Consider the following 22,359-nt stretch of genomic DNA (forward strand, 5'->3'; position numbering starts at 1 on the left):
CCAGTGTTCTGGTCCTGCATTTGCTGTGACTAGGGCTGCCTCTCTGGCTGACTGTGAGGCTCTCTCCTCTTATGACCTCTCCAATGAGCGCAGTAAGTGGCACATAAATGTTTGGGGAGGAAGGAAGGAAGGAAGGCCTCTTCTCTCACATCAGCTCAGGACAATGGCAAAGCTGTCATTTAGTGACACTTCAGTTCCTCTAACCTAAGTGTGCTTTTGGTTCACAAACTGACAATGACTTCTGGGGTGGGAATTTTCCTTTTTCTTTTCCATCCCCAGGCACAATGAGCAGGTGATTCTGGGAACAAATAGAAAACTATTTGGACATTATCAGTGATTGCTGCCTTCTTTTTTTCAATTATCTCTCTCCTGTTGATATATGAGTGGCTGTGACTTGTTTGCCTTTTGCTGCAAGGCTGGATTTGTGTTTGTGCCTGGGCTATGCACAGGTGGGTATACACACACATACACACACACACACACACTCACACACCTACATACACTCCTGGGAGAGGCTGCACTCTTGTTTGTCAGAGACAGCTAGATCTCCCAGAAAATGCCCGCAGTTGGGCTCCCAGGTTTGTCACCCTTGAGCATGAGAACTTGGACTTACTTCTTAGTCTCTTGGTACCTTAGTTGAAGGTAAGTTTGGAATTTCTAGATCATGAGTAAACTCCAAGAACTTCTTCCCACCCTCTATGTTTGCTGCTCTTTAGCATGTTTGTTTTGGATAATTCTGTATTAATTACTGTATTTTACATTCTGCTTAATTAACACTGTTCTGGTAGGTGAAGAATTGCTCCTAATAGAAGTAATTATTGTACAGGTTATTGCAGAGGTTTAAGGAAAGTGACAGAAGGTGGTGTTGACACTGTGGTGATGGGTTCAACGCTCCAGGCTTTGTTCCTAGTAAACGATTCAGGGTTTGACAGACTCTGGGGACGCCTGAAGCAGGTGATAAGCCAGGCTAGTAAGATAACTGTCCCTTCCTGAGGTTTGGACTTCTGAAGCTCTCTTGTATTGAGAGCTCTTGAGTAATCACTGTTAGTCAATGGAATACTGTAGGATGCAATTAGGTCTAATTAGCCTAGCATCCCAAGCATGTCTGCTCCTCTGTCTGTATCTCTTTGGGTGTCTCCCCTTCTTGGCTCCTGCAAGCGTTCCTGGGCTGTGTCCCCAGACTGGGGTCTCCCCTCTTCTCTTCCTGCACTGGGCCCTCTCCCACACTCATTCATAATGTGGAGGGGGAGAGCCAGGAAGGGGCATGAAGTGATGGTGGAAAGAGAAGAAGGAAAAAACAATCAAAACATAGTGGAAAAAGAGAGGGAGGGTGAGGGAATATGGTGAAGGATGGAAAAGATTTTTATAGCCTTTCAAGAGAGAGCTGCTGCCGACAAACACTCAGAAGGCACTTTGTCTACTGTCCCAACCAAACAAATGGGAAACTCTCCTGCTCATACCTTTTCCCTGCTATATATATAGAATATTTTCATATTTTTGTATTAATTAAAAGGTGTCTCTATTTCATACACATTTTATTTTTGCAGTAACAAAACAGTCCCCACTGTTCTGTAGGGAATGGGAATGGGGGAGGGTGGGGGAGAGGGGGGCAGGCAACACTCACAGCAGTGGAGGGTCCCAGACAGGGGATCTGGAGACCTGCTCCCACCCCAGCCTGCAACTCTGGGACAAATGCTTCCCCTCTGGATCTCATTGTCCTCATCTGTAAAATGATAAGTTTGGACTGGATGCCCTGCACTACCTCTTCCAACTTGATTTCTACCCCCTTATTAAATGGACGGTCTACCAGACTGCTATGCCCAACATACCCGTTTCCTTCCTTTTTCCCTCTTGTCTGCATCTCTCTCCTCTTGTTCAGAGTGTCTTCCCTTTGCAAGTTCCTCTCCATTCTGCACATTATGAATCTCAGCATTCCTGTTGCCCTAGAAAGGCATTATTTCTGAGATTGTGCACTGTTTCCCTTTTTACAGCATCTCATAAACTCCTTTCTTGGATTCTTTCTTTTTTTCTTTCCCATCATTCTGGCCAAACTACTTCTCACCTTGGTTCAGAGGTGTGTGTGTGTGTGTGTGTGTGTGTGTGTGTGTGTGTGTGTAGGAGGGTGCTTCTCTAGGTTTCTTACCATCTCCATTCCTCTCTTTTATCTAGGATTTCCTTTACCCAGAATTTTGTTACATAAAACGATTCACTCTAATTCTTCAATTTCCGGCATAGTCTAGAAAGTCGTTTAATGTTTTCCTTCTTCCAACTTACCTGTTTTTATTTCACAGTTCTCTTTAGCTGTCTCTTATAATCACACTTCTCCTGGTTTAATATTTCAGGTCCTTTGTCTGTATCCTTCATTCTTTCGTTTCCTTTTCTTAGGTCACTTTTTAAAAAATTTTAAAAATACCTTTCTTTGTTCAGCAGAGGGCTCTCTTCCCATCCCTCCTGCAGCCGGGCAGATAGGATTTGAAGCATCTTGCCCCCTTGTCTTTCCCTCAGGTCTTCTAGCCATCAGAAACATTAGATACTTAAACTTGTAAACATTTCAGCCTTGTTCGGTGTGGTCGCGCTAAACCTTCCCTCCTCAGCTGAGAGCCCTCCACCAGCTCCCCCGCTCACTAATCTATTGGATGCCCTCCCAATGTTCCTGATGTTATTCACTGTAGCCCTACTCCAATTGCTCAGTAGGGTAGGTTATCACCAACCCTAGTTTACGGCTGAAGAAACTGAGGCTTGGAGAGGTTCACTCAAGATCGTGCAGCTTGTAAAGTTAACCCTTAATCCGGCCGATTCTGGTTTTCCAGTCCAGCCCAGCAGCCTCATCTCATTCCCTTCGACTGCAATTTATATCAGATTTCCCTTGTTTTGTATGCAATTCTTTCCCCCTTCAAATCCACAGGCAGGAAGATCATCCCTAGCTGATAGGGCTGGGGAATTGGGGAGCCGAGGGGAAGGGAGAATTTCCTCGGGCCCCAGCGGTTGGGTGGGCAGGGTTCTGGTGCGCTGACGCTTCGGCAGAAAGCCGGGTTCGAGACGGGGCTTGCCGAGGACGGTAAGGCAGGACGCGGCAAAAAGGCAGCAAGTGCTCGAGGAACCTGGGTCTCGCCGCTCGAACGCCGGCTGCGGGGCGGGACTTCTGTCCACGCTCCGTGTAAACACACTTGGCAAGCCAAGGGCGGGATTCGGACCGAGCCCGGGGACGCGGAGGTGCAGGGCGCCCCCTCGCGCTCCTCCGCACGCCACGAGTTGGCGGGTGGCGCGCCAGCCGCGGCAGGTCCTCTCCAGCACCCTCCTCCTTTTCTCTCCCGCTCCCTTCCCTCTCTCCGCTCGCTCCCAACTCCTCCCCCACCTCTTCTCCCTCCCTCCTTCGGCCCCCTCTTCTCCTCCTCCCCGCTCTCAGCCGCGCGCCTGGTCGGGAGCTAGTTGGAGCGCGAGGGCTGCCGCCTGAGCCCCGCTCCACTGAGCTGGGCGGGTCGGCGGCGCGTCCGGCGGCTGCTGGCGGAACCCGAGGGTGGCGGGCGCGCGCCCGGGTCGCGGCTGCACTGGAGCGGCGAGTGAGTGCCGGGGGCCGTTCGTGCGCGGCCGCCCCATTCCTAGACCGGCCGCCAGCCCTCCTGGTTCGCCTTCGCCGCCACCCGCCGCCGGGAGCCGGGAGCCGGGAGCCGCCCGGAACCGGGCACCTGCGCCCGCAGCCCGGAGGTGAGTCCCGGGAGCCTAGGACGCTTCCCCTGCGCGGGCTGTGCTGCAAGTTGCAAACTTCAGCAACTCGGGTGGGTAGAGGGGTAGGGGCCCGGGGCCGCTGGCAAGTTGGAACCAGGTGGCGGAGGCTGTGGGCAGAGAGGAGGGAGTCCCCGGGCTTCCACGCCGCCCTCTGCCACCTCAGCTTGGGCGCCCTCCGTGCTGCCGCGTTCCCGCCGTCAGCCGGCTCCGGGTCCGGGCTGCACGGGGCCCTGGCTCGGCCGCTGTCGGTGCGTCTGGGCTGCACGCCGTGAAGGGGACCCAGGGCCGGGCCTGGAGGAGGGGACGGACGGTTGAAAGGCTGGGAGAGAGCCGAGCTGAGGCGCCGAGGGTGGCGCCGAGATGGAGGCTCCGAGAGAGCGGACGAGTAAACCCGATGGAGGCAGAGCGCAAGCGGCGAGGCGCGTTGGAACGCGTGGCCCGCCCGGAGTGTGAAATCTCGCGCTCGGGGACGTCCCTGCTCCGCCGCCGCCTGCGGGGGTCCCCACCGGATTTTTCTCAGACCCCCTGCCCTGGTAGGGCCCTGCGGAGCCCAAACTCTGCCCTGCCAGGCCCCAGATGCAGCCGTCCCGGAGCCCGGCGCTCCCGCCTCGGCGGGCGGAGAGGGGCGCGGCGGCGGGAACGCGGGATGCGAACGGCGCTTTCCTGATTTATTTTTCTCATGGTAATTTGTCTTTGTGGTTGGGCTGCCCATTCGCTTTCCGCTCACGTCTTGCGGGAGATCCAGCGAGGAGGGAGGGAGTGGGGGGCGCTCCGTCACAGGCAGAGATGGAGACAGGAGAGGGGATGGGGATCCGAGTCGCGCGGGAGCCGAGAGGGAAGTGGGCGTAGGACCCGCCGAGGATGAAGGCGAGGCCGAGGACCCCTGGACGAGCGGAGCCGCGGGCGGGCGGCGGAGGGAGGACAGAGCCGGCCCCTTCTCCAGCGCAAAGTTTAAACAACCGGGAGGAGCCACCTGAAGCGCCCTCCTTGCCTCCTCCCCTTCCCTCGGTGCCCAGTCCTCGGGTTATTCCGCCTGCCCTGCCGCGCTGGGCTGCAGTGGGCCCCGAGTTGGGAGGAGGAAAGGTAACTGCCCTACTCTGCCCCCACCCCTGCGATCCTCTCCAAATATTCCGCGGTGGCGATGAGAGCAGCCGGAGCGGGGAAGGGCTGCCCACCCTCGGGATACGCTCTTTCCTGGCCCCTTGACTGAGCGGAACTGGTATTGGGAGGTTGGAAGCTCGCCTGTGTCTAGACCCCGCCACGATCCTACCTCCTCTGAGTCTAATCTCCTAACACATTTCTCAGGCACCTCCACTCCCCCTCCCATCCCCACCACTTCGGCCTTATTCAGCTTCTTCGTCAGCGGCAGCGGCGTCTCCCTCCAGGCCCTTCTGGGCCGCCTCTCTGTCCTCCCCGCCCCAACTTTCCCTCATCTTTTCGCCTGTTCTCTTCCATTCCTTCTCATTTACCGCACCGGCCCCCGCCCCAGTTCTTCTTGACCTTCAAAAGTGGGCTCACACCTTTTCTGAACCAGGATAGATGACCTTGAGGAAGGGGAAGAGGGGAACTTGAGCCTGAGAACTGGACCTCACAACTAGGAAAAGGGGGGCAGATTAAGAAGCAGCTTGGAAAAACCCACCAGTACCCTGCCCCAAATCTAGATTACCAACCGAGGAGGAAGGGGGATAAAATATCAAAGAGAGAGAGAGGGAGTTTGCCACTTGATCACTCTACAGACTACAGATCTAGAAATTACAGTTTTAAGTGATCTTATCTCTATGTCTGCATGTTATCCTGTAGTTTGGGGATTGATTGGAACATCCCACAGCCTGGTCCTACCTGTCACCTGCTGGCCTCCTACTCACCCTGACTCTCAGGGCCCACTAGGATTCTACTGTGAGATGATGAGTTCCTTGAGGTCAGGGAGCCATCTTATCTTCTACAAATCTAGCACTTTACATTGATACAAGGTTCCAAACTCAGAGGCAGGACTGGAACTCAGGTCTCCTTCCCCTCCCCACCCAGCCCAGTGGGTATAAACCATTTTTATTCTTTACAAAAAAAGAAAAAAAAATTCAACCGTGACTTTTTGCTTCTCCTGATGTAGTAAAGCCTTATGCAGGGATTGAATGAGAAAAAACTGGAAGCTCACATAGGATGTTCAGGAATCCCAAGGAATATCCAGAAAGCCCTGATCCCTGAGTGTGGGTCTGAAAAGGGGAAGGGGAGCCCCAGCAAGGGGGCAGAGGGATAGCAGACATTTAGTGAGGATCAGCCTGGCAAGGCTGTAGATTGGTGGATGGAGTGTGTACACTTGGGAAGAAGATGCTCTCGGGTCCAATTCTTTTGAACATTGATCATGATACTCCTGTTTTTAATCTTGGCCACCCTCCTCTATCCCACAGGGAAAGCCAAGAAGATATCAATTCAGGTCAATACCATACAGTCAACAAATTCACTACTTTCATTGAGGATTGAGGTGGTAGAATGGACACAGAAGGCAAAGGACAAGATCCCTGATTAGAAGTGCATGTCTCCTTGTTATATAGCCTTAAAGGACCCAGGGCTGAGTTTCAATGCCCCACCACCCACACCCCCAGCAGCTAGATGTTCCCCATGGTCCTTAAGTGTTGGCTCTATTACTGAGTGGATACAAGGTAAATAAGACCAACAGTGGGACTAAACTCACATGTTCACTATTTATCGAGCACTTATTATGTGCCAGGTACTAGAAGCTATGGATGCAACAGTAGATAAGACATGTCTCTGATCTCCAGGATGGAGGTGAATCAGCGTGACCAGGAAATCACAATTACTAGCATTGCCTCCACTGCTGTGATAGAATTTATTGTGGGTTTTTTTTCCCCTGTGGGTTTGTTCAGGTGACCTGATAGCTAATATGGAGTTGTCCAAAGGACTTGGGGTCTTAGGGTTTGGGGGAGGGCTGAGAGGGCTAGGATTCTACCACCTTAGCTCTTCCCTCAGCACCAAGTCCCCTCTCCATGCCTCAGATTCCTCACTCATCAAGTGGGGCTGAACACCTACATTGTACCTGTGGTGTGGACAGAGGCAAAGCCAGGTACCTGAAGATCTGAGGAAGAGAACTATTGGGAGGGAGTATTTGGTTATTTATACACCAGTGTCTGAACCCCAGTGAGTCTTGGGATCATCCAGTCACCTTGATCACTAGCCTGTCTTCATCACCTGGTGACTCTGTGTGTGTTTGTGTGTGTGTGTGTTGGAAATAATGAATGAGTTTTCTTCACATTCAGATCTTTGCATTTGAGTTTAGCCATCACTAAGTTGGTCTTAAATTTATGACAAAGCTTAACTAACTTGTCTTAAATGTATGACTAGAAGCCAAAGCAAGTGTCTTGACTAATGGAGTTTCATTGAATTGACTGAACTGAGATCTTCTTTTAGAGCTTATGTGGGCAACATGTGGATTTCACTGGCATACTGCTGTATTTTTGTGGACCTCCCTCTCTGACTTTTGGTTTGATGACATCTGCCTTAGCTGAAGAGATGGCTCTCTGATGGGTAGTCTGGAAGGGGATCTTTGTGTATGTCACTTTCTATCTCAGATGGAGGAATCTCCTCCAAGATTTTCTTTCTGAAAAAAATTCCCCTATAACCTGCTTAAATGCTAGAAAGTACCAGCTGGGAGCAGAGTTCTGAAAGGGAAGGGGGGGTGCCAAACATTCTGTGGCTCTGCCACGTCTGCTTCCCTCCCTCTGCTTTAGTGAGCATGAAAGATGAAAACCAAACCTTGCAGAAGGCACTCTTTAATCCTGACATTAGTCAGGGACTCACCAATGAGCAATGACTACACTTGGTACCTCCAGAGTGAGAAAAGGAAAAAAAGATGGCTTCCTATCCAATTTGCAGCTGGGAACAGTGGGGGAAGCAGGACGAGGGACCTGGGAGGGATGGTAACTGGGCATGGGAGAGTTTGACCTTGAGCACACTTCCCAACAGTTGGGCTTCGCATCTTCCTCCACTCTGACTTGAAACAGGAGAACAAGTATTCCGTTAGGCTTTCCCCGAGCTTTAAAGGCAGTGCTGTGTGCTGAGTCCCACCGTGACACTTCCCTCATTGATCTGCGATTAATAAGGATGACTTAACCAGACTTGTACCTGGAACTTGTTCGAATTTGAAGCCTTGTCCATATTATCAGAATGTCTTTGCATTTGAACCAAGAATGTCTCTGGCCTGTTCTGTGATAGGAAGGGCTGGTACCGGAGGATGGCTGGTGACCATCTGTTCTGCTATCCCCTGAGGATCAAATTAGAGGAGATAGGTTTAAATTCCCCAAGGAGGAAGCTGGGTTAGAAACAAGGGAGGCTTCTCCATCTTGAATGGAGATAACCGTCACTTCTTGATTTTCCAGGAGTGGTTCATTTCTTTTTTTGTGAATTATTTGTGGGGAATATTTAGTCTCAGGCCAGTTTCTAGTTACAGCCAGCCCCACGGTTGGAAACCCACCTGCCTGCCAGTATCTTCAGAAAGTGCATCGTCCTTTTAGCCTCCACCTGAGCCAAACATCATTAGGAAGGTAAATCCGCTATATATCAGGTATATGTGTGTATCTAAATATAATCATATACATTCACATATAAACACAGATACAATGCATTGCAAAGCTATGTTACAATTTGATCATCCAGTATTTTGAGTTACCTGCGGCTCTGTTCTGCCAGAATTGACAGGAGGCTGCCTCTAGGGAGGCAACTTCAGGGAAATGTCTGGTAGGGTAGCAATTTAGATCCATCCCTACTTGCCATCCCCACTGGTCCACCTGAGCCAAAACTCCCTCCTTACTGCCCTAGTCATTGTCCTGAAGGCCCCCCAAGGAGCCCTGCTTTAAGGAGTACAAAAGAGCCTCAGTTGGCTCTTAATTATTCAGGGATAGGTGGATCCAGTGGGTAAAGCACCTGACTCAGGACTCTTATTTCCCTTCTTTTGGTGGCTTGAGTAACTTTATACCTGTAGTGAGAAGCTGGGGAGATCTTATCATTTAATACAAACTTTTGTTTCTAGCAGCCTCTTCCCCCAAGGCACCTGAGGGAAACTAGGAGCCCTCTGAGAGGCCTCATCCACCCAAAGCAGACTGCCTTTAAGGTTCACACCTTGCTCTGTTGGCTGGGGTGTGTTTCTGCCCAAAAGCAGGAGAGAGGAAAATACCACTAGCTCCGGCTTCTGCAGAGTCAGATCCCTGTAGATTTCCCAGCATCTTGATTTTCTTCCCTCTCCCTTTTGTAGAGCCACCTGCACTTGATTTTATGGAGTCAGCTAGTAACCTGGGCCCCATCAAGAGTCTGAGCGAAGGGGAGTCTGAGCCAAGAGCAGTGTCCTTGTGGTAAAAGCTCCCAAACAGGTCAGCTCAAAGGAACACTTCTGTGAATGTCCCCCAAGGCTGAGGGTCATTTTCCTGCATAGACCAGGTTCCTTGGGTCCGTCTGCTCCCTTTTAGCATCTCTCTAGCTTCCAGAGTGGGTCTCTCTTCACATGCTGGGCTCAGTCTAGAGAGCAAGGCTCAAGTGAACTCTGTATACAGGTAACAGTAGCTTGGTCCCACTCAACTCTAATTCACTGGCTCCTTCAGAATCATCTGGAATGCTTTGAAAAAATATAGACGACCAGCCCGTAATTAAGTCAGAATCCCTGAGATTGGAGCCTGGGCATTGATTTTTTTTTTTTTTTTTTTTTTGCTCCTAAAATGCAACCATGATTGAGAGCCACTGACCTAAATCTTTCCTAGGTTCTACCTGGCCTCACGCCAATGGCATGCAGATCCTCTTTGCCTTCAGCCCTTCACAACAGCCAGGTACCAGCTAGAGCTCCTGGCATTCAGATCATAGCTACTGTTTGTGTTCCTGCGTTCTGAATTTAATGACTTTTTATTATAAGCTGATTGTGGGAGCTTCCTTGTAGTGTAACTCCTTTGTGATCATTTTTTCTTAAAAAGAATTTATAAAAGTAATGCATTCAGCATTTTTGGGTATTTCCTTCTAAATATTTAACAAAACTGTGATTGTACTGTGTTGTTTTGTAGCCAACCCTTTTCATTTAATCACATATTGTGATAATTTCCCCATGTCTTAAGTATTCTTCTCAAATGGGCTTTTTACTGGCTGCCCGGTATTTCTTCTCATGGATGTGCCATAATTTAACGAATCCTGTGTGGGTTGGACATCTAGATTGTAAACCACTTTTTACTGTTATAAATAATGCTGCAGTGAACATCCTTGTCTATAAATCTTTGTGCCTATTGATAATTATTTCCTCAGAGCAGATTTCTAGAAGTGGAATATTTATGCTTCTTTTTAACACGGACCATTTAGACAACTTTTGACTGACTTCCTAGAGCAATAAAAAAATATTCATATTCAGAGCTGGGAAAACAAACTATTTTTATTGAACTTTTCTGAGGTATCAGCCTGGCTTCTTCACCCTTATCTGAGCTGAAGGTCAGAATCCTTGACCTAGCCTTGTGCCTGGGCTCCACCTCCGGGTCAGTTCCACAGATTGCTGCCTCACCATTCAGGTGAGCTCCAAGTCTCTCCTGCCCCTAACCCACACTGTCTTTAGTTTCTTCTTAAACCTTCTTAGCCTTTTCTTCTTCACACCTCCAGCCCCGGAACTGTCAGCACTCGGCACTGCCTTCAAGCTACAGTTCCATAACGGCTATTATTACTGAGCTATTATTATGTACCAGACAGTCTGCTCAACTTTGTATATGCTTTATTTCTATTAATCCTCATGTGCCTTATGTGCATATATTATTTTTGTCTCCACTTTCCACCTGAGGAAACAAAAAACTTGGGAGAGAAAACAATTTGCCCAAGGTCACACAGCTAATAAGTAGTAGAACTAGGATTTAAACCTAGACTGTCCGACTTCAGACCCTACAGACTTAACTGCTACATATACTTTTCTCCGTTCTTGGCTTATGGTGTCAACAAGTCGTTCACAAATGCTCCATCAGCATCCCGTGTACATATACTGTGACTTTCTCCAGAAGAAGAAGGGCAGTTCTCACATACAAATCGCAGAAGAGTGGGGTTGCTATTCATCAAGTCTCCCTTTTCCTTTTGACCTCCTTGATTCTGTCTTCACCCCTCTCTCCAAGTACCCCACTCCAGAAAACATTTCTTGTCTCCTCACCGACCAGTTGCCAATATCCCAGTGTGTCTTACAGCTGAGCAGGTCCAAGTTATAACATACTCCTATTATAGCTGCCCCACCCATTTGGAAGTATTTGGATGCTGCTTTCGCAGTATGGCTTATAAAGCTGTCAGGGAGGCAGGCATGCTATAGTAATGATAGGGGGAGAGACAGCCTGACTTCTGTTGGATGTCAAGTACTGCTTAAAGTGGAGGATTGGATTCACTTTAGCATTCTTGCCTCTGTAACCTTGTCATTGCCCAAAAGGTAGAGAAATAGCAGCCAAAACTGTCCTTCTGATTTGATTCTGACCATGACCAAGAGCTAGGTGGTGATGTGACAGTGCTTAGATGACAGACACCACATCAGTCTGGCATTAATGATGGCCAAGGAAAGAAACGACATGCCCACAGACCTTCCCTAGTCTGTAAGAAATCCGATTTGGGGAAGTATGATCGCATGATTAGGGATTCCAAAAGGGATGATGGTTTGTGACAGGTGAGATTCTGAAAAATGAAGCTTCATATTTTTATCCATGACTTGGGTGAAACTGGAGTAAGCGAGCTTATCAGATTTTTTGATGACAAGGCTGTGATGGGCATCTCCTATAAAAGACAGAATAAATATTCAAAATGATCTTGACAGACTGGAATGCTTGGTTTAAACCAACAGGATGAAATTTAACAGGAGCAGATGGAAAGTTGCATTTAGATAGCAGAAATTAATTACTGAAGTTCATGATGGGGGGTAGTGGGGGCCGACTTGATTTGGCTGCAGATCCTAAGAAAAACATCTGAGGGGTTTAATTGTACGCAGGCTTCATAGGAGCCGACAGGGTGATGGGATTGCTCAAAACAGTGCCATCTTAATTGGCACTAAGGGACGGGCAGGGTCCAAATTGGGTTCTCCTTGGTCATTATGTCCTCATTTCTGCACATGGATTTTAGAGGGGACCCTGGCCAACTCAGGCGTGATCAGTGGAGGGCATCCAGGGTCAGGAGGGGATTGGGAAACCCAGCCACAAAAGGCTTAGTGAAGGGAGCCTGTCTGTTTAGAGAGGGTGAAAACCCTGAGGGTCATGGTGGCTGACTGCAGAATAATAGGACTTCCTGTAGAAGAGAACACAGTTCATCAACCTGGAAGAACCAGAAGACTCCAGAGTGGAAAGTACAGGAAGCTGGATTTGTTCACAGTCTGCATCTTCCCGACCAGATGGGTTCTAGTGAAGCAGCACCAGCTGGCAGTCCTGCCTCGAACGCTGTTGGGGAACTCCTGGCCCAGAGACAGATGATCGACTGGCAGCATACCTCTGTCTCTCTGCGGCTCTGCGGCTGGAGGGTACCCACTTCCTTTCCTGAATACTGCAGAGCAGTGGTTCCCAATGTGAAGTCCCTGACCAGCAGAATCCACAGCACCCGGACCCGGTTAGGGATGCAGCAGTTCTGGTGCCAACCTACTAACGTGGCAACTCCCCGGTAGGGTCCAACAGCCTGCCCTTCAACAAGCCCTTCAGCCCGTTCTGATGCGTGCTGAAGTTTGGGATACCGCTTTAGACCACCCTGGGTGGTTCTTTCTGTCGTTGGAGGCTTGTGGCACTACAGCCTGCAGTCCTCAGCTGGGGAAGCAGCGTGGAACCTTGGAAGGAGTGTGGGCTTGGGGATGAGACAGACTAGGGTTCAAACCCAGCTTGACTGGTTTTGTGTTGTGGGTTTTACATAAGTTCCTTTCCCTCTCTGAGCCTCCTTTTTGTGCTGGAAAACGAGGGAGGGCTAGTTTAAAAAAGGATCAAAGGAAGTAGCATAGCTCATGTAGATGCTGGCTATTAGTGCCAGGTCATCTTCGGAAGGGTCTCATCAGCATCAGTTGCCTTTCCTACAGAAGTCCGTCTTCCCAGTGAGCTTACCTCGAGCCCCTCAAAGAGAAGCCTGTGTGTGGGCTCCTCTGTATCCCCTCACAGAGCCCACCAGCATGGGTCTCCCTCAAGTGAGGGGTCAGTTAACTCTTGGGCTGCCAGTTCCCTCCCTCCTGGACAATGGAGAGCCAGGGCCACTCTCCTTCCCACCCCTATCCAAGACCCCTATGCTTGAGAGCATGTGTGGGCGCATCCTTCCAGTGGACCTGGGTGTTGCCAAACTTGATCTTATGAGGTCTGCTAGTCTAGACTCTCTGCCTTCAGCATGCAACTTTATCTACTAAAGCCATCAATGAAAGGTCTTGGGGCCAAAACATCTCATGGCAGCCTCTAACTTTAAGCAGGTAAGAAGCCTGAGTTGCTGGTGTCAGACAGGCAGGGAACGTGAATGGGCCTTTCTTGGAGCTGGGAGATGCTGGGGTCACTTCTACAAGTCCCTTTCCAGTGACCAGCTGATGGAGTCTTCAGTTCCTCAAAAACAAAACTCATCTCCCCACAGGGTTGCCTAGTTGATTTTTGGTCAACAAGTCTGATAGAAAGTTCTTCTATTTCTCTGCAGTCTGTGTCTCTCCCCATGGGCTCCATCTCTTCCGCATGTGGCTATTCCAGGCAAACCCAGTCACTCCCATTGCACAGCTTTTCAAACACTGGAGACCAGTTGCCTTCTACCTCTCCCCTGCTTCCATTAGTCCTCCTCTGACTTGTCTCTTCATCTCTGGGCATGGGACTCTGAACATCCTCTGACTTTTCTTAAGCTGAGGTCACCAGAACCAAGTCTGGTCCTCTGGGTGAGGCCTGGCCAGCACACCCTCGTGGGTCGAGATACCATACCTTCCATTAATGCAGCCTCATATCTGCCCTGGCTGTTTTTAGAAGCCACATGGCCCTGCTGACTTTTGTTAAACTTAACAGGCAGTCAATACCTCCAGGTTTCTGTACCATAGTCTGACTCTGCCCCATCTCCCAATTTCGTCTCTGGACTTGCATTCATTAGCAATGGCTGCCATAACAAAGTACTAAAACTGGGTGGCTTAAGCAACAGAAGTGAATTGTCTCACAGTCCTGGAGACTGGAAGTCTGAGATCAAGGTGGTGGCAGTATTGGTTCCTTCTGAAGGCTGTGAGGGAGAATCTGTTCCATACCCCTCTCCTAGCTTCTGGTGGTTTCCTGGTAGTCTTTGGTATTCCTTGGTTTATAGAAGCATCATTCTAATCTCTGCCTTCATCTTCACATGGCCTTGTCCCTGTGTGCCTGTCCGTCTCAAAATTTCCCCTTCTGTAAGGACACCAGTCTTACTGGATTAGGGGCCCACTCTGCTCCAATATGACTGCATCTTAACTAATTATATCTGCAGCAACCCTGTTTCCAAATAAGGTAACATGCGGTACTGGGGATTGAACATATGAGGTTTTCTGGGTGGGTGGGGGGCATGGTTCAACCTATGACAGCGCTGTAGCTTTTTCATTCTTTTTTTTTTTGCAGTACGCTGGCCTCTCACTGTTGTGGCCTCTCCCGTTGCGGAGCACAGGCTCCAGATGCACAGGCTCAGCGGCCATGGCTCACGGGCCCAGCCACTCTGCGGCAGGTGGGATCCTGCTGGACCGGGCACGAACCCGTGTCCGCTGCATTGGCAGGTGGACTCTCAACCACTGTGCCACCAGGGAAGCCCAGTGCTGTAGCATTTTTGCTCCTATGTTTGGGACTCTACATTTCCCCCTAATTTATTTTATGTTGTCTGAATTCAGTCCACCTCTCCAGCTGATAAAGATGTTTTGAATTCTGACATCTAGTATATCTGCTGTTGCTCCCAGCTTCAAATGCTTTTTGTATATTGATCCAAGGACTTGATGAGATGTGGAATGGGGTGGGATAGGTCAGAGCCCTACAGCATGCACCTGGACCCTTCCCTCCAAGAGGTCTTGAACCATTGGTAAGTGCCCTTGAGTACTTACGATTGTGCAACCAGCTACATGTCCCACTAGTTCTGCCGCCTTCTGCTTGCTTGCAACAATTTCAGAGAGCTTGTCACATGTTTTCAAGATCAGCTACACAGGTGAACCCTGTTTCCCTTGTCTACCAGCTTGGTGGCCCTGTCAGCGGAGGAGCTGAGCTCTGCCTGACAGGACTTCTTTACTGAACATGCATTGTCTGCCCGTGGTCTCAGCTGCCTTTCCCCAGTGTCCACCACCCTGCGTTTATCATCTCTTCAGGAATTTTCTCAGGGGGCACCTGGACTTTCCCTCTCTGTGGTTTGCAAAAGCCACCTCAGACCCCTTTCTGGACGTGAACCCCTCTAGTGCCTGCCAGGATCTTGGCAAGATTCCCGCAAGATCCACAGCTGCTCCGAGCCTCATTTGCATGTTCCCTGGGATGCAAGGCTAGGCCAAGTGGCCTGAACTCATCTGGAGCAGCTGGAACTTTCACAGGCCTTTCACCAGCCTCAGGCTTGGGAGCCTCCTGTGCCCGTGGTGCCCTTCCGGGGAACCCCACACCCTGATGGTGAAGATGGAGAAGACATGAGCTGAAGACAAAAGTGCAGGGCCTGCCAGAGAAGTCCCCCAATCTGGACACCACGTTCGTTCCCTTGCAGCGTTCTTCCCCCTTCCAGCTCCTCTTCCCCACATTGCTCTCATTTCTAAAGTCTCTCCTTCTTTTCTCTCTGTTGCTCTGTGACTCCATGGGGGTAAGTGCATGGACGAAGGTGAGGTGTGTGACCAAGGGGCTGACTGGCTGGGGGCAGAGGAGGGGTGCTAGGTGCCAGCTCTCCCATTCACTCGTAGGGTGACTCTGGGCAAAGTATTTCTCCTCTCTGAGGCTCAATTTCCTCATCTGTGAAATGGCTATCATACCTACTTCAGAGTGCGGCCATGGGGATTGAATTAAATGAGTTCCTTTTACTAAAGCAGGTCACCTGGTATAGTATCTGGGACCTGAGAGTACCAAACAAACCAGTCCTTTTGCAGAGTGGACTGGCCAGCTGGAGCCTGATTTGGAGGGTGGGAGGGAGGTGGGGTCACAGCCTGGGCCCTGCACGTGGGGATGGGGGCCAGCACGCAGTGAGGCCATTGGAATGGAGAAGAAGGAGTGAGCCTGAGAGAAATGGGGGAGGAAGAAGCCCCAGGACTGAGCAGTTTGCAGAGAGGATGGAGGGTCGTGAGGATTTCCTAGAGCTTATGTTGTGCCAGGCCATTTGAAATGCTCTGGTACGTATCTTAGCTCATGAAAGCCCTAAGAGTACGTATGACTTTATCACCCCCGTTTACAGATGGGGTGACTGAGACGTGGCGATATTAGGTAACTAGTAAGCCAATCCCCAGGCTTCCAACCCAGGCAGGCTGCTGTCTCCCAGCTCACACTCTCCTCCATCTGATGCACGTGCTTGTCTATTCCCCCTTTCCCTTTATCCATCATGATGACCCAGCCCCGGTTCCATCCTGCAGGGTCCTCACAGCATCTCCTCCTCATGATTGAGGGGGTGGGGCTCAAGCCTCTGCCCTTCTCTAAGGACACTTCTCAGGGCACCTTCCCTGAGGTTCTAACTCACATTCATGTCCGTTCTCCCCATTCCTGCCATCAATCTGTAGAAGGAAGGATTTACGTTGGATACGGGGAAAGCTTCTCAAATATGAACTGCAGGAGAAGTTACAACAGCTGATTGAAGGCAACTGTGGCATGACTTAGCTGGAGATCTTCAGGGCTAGGGTGGAGGGATGGAGGAGGAAGAGGATGCAGGGAGGTGGTGTGGCTTCTGTGTCCCAGACCTCTGAGACCCACAGCTCCAGATGCAGGATGAGCCTCCAGATGCAGGATGAACGGAGGCGGGCTAGATGGCTGCCCCACCTCAGTAACCCATGGCTTTAATTACACTTCACAGCCTGGTCCTGCTGGGAGAGAGGATTGCTCTGAGATTGTCCTACTGGGCTAAATGTCTGAAGCGCTTTCTGCTTCAGAAACTCCTCTCCTTGAGAGGGCAGGGCCCGGGAGTCTCCACCCAGGTCTGGGACCTGGGGGGGATAGGAATTGGGGGACGGGCATACCTGTGACTGTCCCCTGCTCTTTCCTGCCCTGGTCACCTGTCTGGGGAAAGCTTTGTGACTGAATTAAGCCTTCTGCTGGCAGTCTGGTGCTGTGGCCTCGTGCAGGGGCTCTGATAGAGGGAAAAGGAGAGCGGGGCAGAAAGGCACACAGGGGAGAAAGCACAGGTAGCCCTAGGGGCGGATAAATGCCTCCAGCTCCAGGGATTAATTCTGGGGGGATCTGCTTTGTGTTCTCAAATACAACTACCATGTGTGACACCCCACCATGAGCCAGTCTCTCATTTCAGTACTCCTGGAGGCCTGTAAGGGAGAGGTTAGCCCACAATTTACACATGAGGAAAAGACCTCAGAGAGGTTAAGAAGCTTACCTAATACTCCACAACTCATAGAGGTGAGGTAACCAGGCCACAGTGAACCCAAATCACGGGCTCTTTCCACCTGATCATGTCCTTCTCCCAGTAGCTTGGTACCTACCTGCCTACCGGCTCCTGTGGATCAGGAGTGCCAGACAGAACCAGGGAAATACGTTTGGTGGTAGAGGGGAGGTTGGAAACTAGGGGATTCAGGCATTTGGGGTATGCAGTGGTTTTCTGCTAGAACGTTGTCCATAAGTGCTGTCACTGCTGGGAGGCCCAGGGCTCTGGGTTTCTCTGAGTCGTTCTGCGTCCTGCGGAGGTGATGGTGAAGCTTTTATGGGAAGCCGTCCTACCCATCCATAGCACGGCTGTGGTCTCTCTCCCCTCCTCCCCAGTGCTTTCTCTCTCTCTCTCTCTCTCTCTCTCTCTGTCCCTCCCTCCCTCCTTCCCTCCCTTCCTTCCTTCCCAGGCTGGCCCTCTCCTGTGACCTCCGTAGGGCAGCGGCCTCGATATCTTCCTGAGCCCTCTAGTGACTGCTCCCTGGCCTGCACTTCTGTCAGAAGCCTGTGTCCTGGGTACTTTCTGAGACTCCAGGATGGAACTTTCGGTCACAGGCTGTGTGTGTGCATGTGTGTATTGGTGGTGGGGAAGGGTTCATTGCACAGAGGCCTGAGGCAGTCTGCCACGCTACAGAGGCCCCACCTCCCATGCCAGTATGAATTCAGAGTCTCACTGTTCTTGCCCAAACTCCAGACTTCATCTCCTATCTTCCCATGCGCACAGGGCATCTGGGTAAATCAATGCCCAGGGGGAGCGCCAGATGTCCCACAGTCCCCCATGTTGGACCCATACAGCACTGTGCTTGCTCATGTGTGGCAAGGAGGCTGGACTGGGGCAACCACATCTTGGATGCTCAGTGTGCCTGGCCTTCTGCTTTCTAAACACATGTTCCCTGATCCCCAGAGGACCAGCCCAAGACTTGTTCCCTCATGTTATGGCTGGGGAAACTGAGGCTCTGGTAGTTAAGTAACTGGCCCCAGGTTCACATTCTATCTCACTGGCTCTCTCAGTTCCCTTGCAGCCCTGACAGGTGAGGGCTTGCAGGAGGAAGGGGCTCAGGAGCTCAGTCAAGGGGCTTACTAACCACCCCCTCACCCCACTTCTGTGCTTTCAACGATGGCCCTTGGGCCTGTGCACTTGAGGGCAGGCTCCCAGGACAGGTTGTCCATGTGAATGGTGCCCCTGCCTCCCATCTTCGAGGGAGTCCCCTCAGTGACAGCCCCATGGCTGCACAGCCCAGATGTTTAGCCCAGGTCACACCCCTTATTTGTCTTAGAGGTTTGGAGTAGTGAGGCTGGTGAGGGGATTTGGAGAGGCTCGCATCTCAGAAGGCTCTGATAGAAATCAAGCTCTACTCACCGCAGGTCTCAGATTATTTTATCTGTGTTAAGAAGACCCGTTTCATGGGTCTGACACAACCTGGCACCCTTCATGAAGGTGTGAAGATCAATGGGAGGGAGGCTGGGTTTTAGACTGCAGGGTGGCCTGCATGTGTGGATGGTCCATCCTTTGAGGCGTCAGAGAGACCAACGTTTCTCCTGTTGGGCTTGCTCTGATAGGACTGTGCCAGAATTCTTCCTGGTCCTAAATTTAAAACCTTGTTTACGTTGTGAGTGGAGACGTTTGCAGTGAACTGGAGACTCACGGGGCTTAGAAGGACCTGGGATAGCATTTAGTGCAGAGAGCGGGAGCTGCAGCGGTTCTGGAGTTTCAGCCGTGCCAGACTGTGAATTTGGCTTCATGGCCGAGCTGGTCTTCCTCATTGAGTGACAATGGACATTGATGGAAGATGGACTCCTCTGGGTGTGGGGAGGTCACAGTCATTCTCAGGATTTTGAAGAGACAGGCTTCTAGTATTCTCATTATCTGGTGATAATATTTACACTTCCAAGTGAGAGGTAAGAAACCAGGGATACCTGGCCTTGATCGGGTGGGGATGCTGAGAGGTGAGGAAATGGCAGCATCTCTGTGTTACGATCCACCCCACGTGTGTGTCCATGTGCAACAGGGAAGAGCCTGGGTGGGAAAGAGAGAGCAGAGGCTGGTGGCGGTGCCCAAGATCGAGCTGGTCTGCGGCGTTGCCTGCTCGGTCCTCTGGGCTCTAACAGCTCTCACCGTAACGGGACACAGGGACCTTCTTCGAGTTCGCAGACTCGACCCCTTGACCTGCCCTATCAGCCTCTCTAATTCTTCCTCGGACTGACTGACTGTCCAGTAAGGACGAATATTGACTTGAGCACCGTCCATGTACCAGGACTGTGCTGGATGCTGGACAGATAGGGGTGTATAACGCACAGCTCTGGCCTTCGGGGAGGTAACAGACCCCGGGGGAGGCAAGATGCTGGTTAGTCCCACGTAGTCTAGGAGCTCCCAGCATTTCCCACAGCTCTGCTTGCCATGCCTGCAGGGGCCATTCCCTAGGAACAGGCTGGGCCGCTCACCAGCTCTTTATGGTATGCGGGCCTCTCACTGTTGTGGCCTCTCCTGCTGCAGAGCACAGGCTCCAGACGCGCAGGCTCAGCGGCCATGGCTCACGGGCCCAGCCGCTCCACGGCATGTGGGATCTTCCCGGACCGGGGCACGAACCCGCGTCCCCTGCATCGGCAGGCGGACTCTCAACCACTGCGCCACCAGGGAAGCCCTCACCAGCTCTTTAGAGTCTCAGTGATTCATCTTCACCTGCTCTGGGCTAAATGATGATGATGATACTGACAAAACCCATTTTTTAATGGAGTGCTTCACTCTTGTTAAAGAACATTCACATCCTTATTTTCTTCTCCCAGCAACAGCGGGGGTGCTGTCCCTTCCCATTCCTCCAGCATACTGGGATTTTTTTTTAAAAAATTTATTTGTTTATTTATTTATGGCTTGTTGGGTCTTCGTTTCTGTGTGAGGGCTTTCTCTAGTTGTGGCAAGCAGGGGCCACTCTTCATTGCGGTGCGCGGGCCTCTCACTATCGTGGCCTCTCTCGTTGCGGAGCACAGGCTCCAGATGCGCAGGCTCAGTAATTGTGGCTCACAGGTCCAGTTGCTCCGCGGCATGTGGGATCTTCCCAGACCAGGGCTCGAACCCGTGTCCCCTGCATCGGCAGGCAGATTCTCAACCGCTGCGTCACCAGGGAAGCCCTGGGATGTTTTTTAAAAGACAAGAACAGAACTCAGAAGGAGTTTCAGAAAGAGAGGGACAGGGTGCTCCAGGGCTCCAGGTCAGCAAAACTTCTTGGTCCTCTCCAGCATTGAGGTCAAGGTTACAGGGAAAGGAGCCCAAGCCATTCCCTTCTCACTCTGGGTTGTTCTGGCACTGGCTGGGGTGGCCAATGGGGGAGGCTATTACTGCCTGATTACCTGCTGTGCCATGCTTTTGTGGGAAGGCACGAATTGGAGCTGGTAGCACTCCCCTGGGACCCTGACCCCTATTTTCCTTTGTTGTGCCTACTTTGAAAGGGGATGTATGGTTTAATGGTTCTCCTCCCTGGAAGCACATTAGAATCACCTGGGGATACTTTTAAAACTCCTGAAGCCCAGACCCCACCATCAAAGAGCATTTCCATCTATCCAAGTGGGGCCTGGGAATCCATGTATTTTAGGGCTCCCAAGGTGACTCTCGGGGACAGCAGGGAGAGAGCCCAGGGGCACCTCTCTGCCTTGACCTTCAGCACTTGGTGCTGCCTGTGTCGCTTCAGTCCTTTGATGCCTCCTTGTTGTGAGCTCCACTCCCAGGGCAGGGAGAGAGCCCAGTTAGTCTTTTTGTCCTTTGCCCAGCCCAGTGCCTGACACCCAGGCCTCAGTCAATGTGTGTTCAGTTGTTAATAAGGGAACTAAAGTCGGAAAACATCCTGGTTTCCCCCTCCTGTGATTTCTCTTTCAAAGCATGGATGCTGCATGTTCTCAAAAAAGGGTCCTTGTTTTCTGTTCCCAGTGTGGGGCGAGGAGCAGGGTCCTGACCCCCTGCAAGATTTCAAGGTCACTGGTGAGTCTCAGTGGCTGGAAATGGAGCAGGGGACATGGGCAGAGTCTTTGTGGGGCTGCATTCTCTCTTAATTTCTCTCTCTCACACATATGATTCTAGGTGTGAATGGAGGTGGTAAATCTCTAGATACAGGGGTGGGGTGGGGTGTGATGTATAAGGGTTGAGGGAACAAGTGTTGGGCTCTGTGTTCATACCTCATCTGTTCACAGGACACTGGTCCTGCAGAGGAAGCTTGGATCATTGGAGCCTGCAGAGATAACATGGACCCTTCCCTTAGCCCACAGACCCACTGCTTACAGACATCCCCACTGTGTGTTCTTCACCTTGGGGAAGTGAGGAGATGGGAAAGAAAGTCAGAGAAGTCTGTAAGCCTGCTCCCCACACTGGGAGGCCCTCCCAGAGAGTGGAGAATGCAGTGTGGGCATGTTGATGGGCGGGCATCTGGGTGAAAACTCCGTCTGGGGCTGAAATGCTGCACCTTGATTTCCTGCCAGTCACTCTGTCCATAGAGTGATTGCCCAGCCACTGGCCCACATCTCCTGCAGCCTCCTTGAAAACTGGGTGGCACTGAGGCAGTGGGCAGCTGTGGGAAGCTCGGGTGTCCTCTGCCCTGAGACTTGAGCCGCATCAAAGTCCCACCTGCGGTTGGGGGCAGAGAGCTTCCCCACAGGCTGTCCCCACCCAAAATCCTGGGCGGTGGCAGGCCGCCCACTCCAGCTGGAGGTCTCAGCCCGTACCACGGCTCCTGAACCCAGGGCCCAGGGAGACCCCCGCCCAGTGGGTCTACATCCCACCTGCCGCTGCGATGGCCACGCCTCTCTCCCCCAGTCTCTAAACAGGCCCAGTTTGGCCCTTCTCCAAAGCCCTGCGACCAGGTTGGCTACTCTCTGCGTTTTCTCTCGTTTGCGGCGTTTTTGAATGTGTGGTCTCTGCCTGTGAATGTGGGGCCTCTGTGTAACCCCCCTGCCCAGTTCCCACTGTAGGCTCTTACACTCTGGTTGCCGCCGTCACTTTTCCCGAGGGGCTTTCTCTGCGGGCTTCTGGCGACTCAGTTCAGTGGCCAGTCCTCAGTGCTCGGCCCCTAGGATCCTCCACATTTCTCACACTCTGCCCTTCTCTGGCTTCCTGACC

At 51.4% G+C, this 22,359-nt stretch overlaps 1 protein-coding gene across 3 annotated transcripts in view; it reads left to right on the plus strand.

The window, feature by feature from the left end:
* The first annotated feature begins 3,474 nt into the window (after nt 1-3,474).
* The window catches only part of SEMA5B (semaphorin 5B), a 121,029-nt gene continuing 102,144 nt past the window's right edge, over nt 3,475-22,359 (plus strand). For 2 of the 3 annotated variants that reach the window (XM_067034442.1, XM_059064366.2), the window contains exon 1: nt 3,475-3,705. The gene's annotated coding sequence lies outside the window, so the exon portion shown is untranslated. The remainder of the gene's footprint in view (nt 3,706-22,359) is intronic. The other variant, XM_067034440.1, reaches the window with a different exon arrangement.

The sequence above is a fragment of the Kogia breviceps genome, chromosome 5 (assembly GCF_026419965.1).
Source record: "Kogia breviceps isolate mKogBre1 chromosome 5, mKogBre1 haplotype 1, whole genome shotgun sequence".
NCBI classification, from domain to species: Eukaryota; Metazoa; Chordata; class Mammalia; order Artiodactyla; family Physeteridae; genus Kogia; species Kogia breviceps.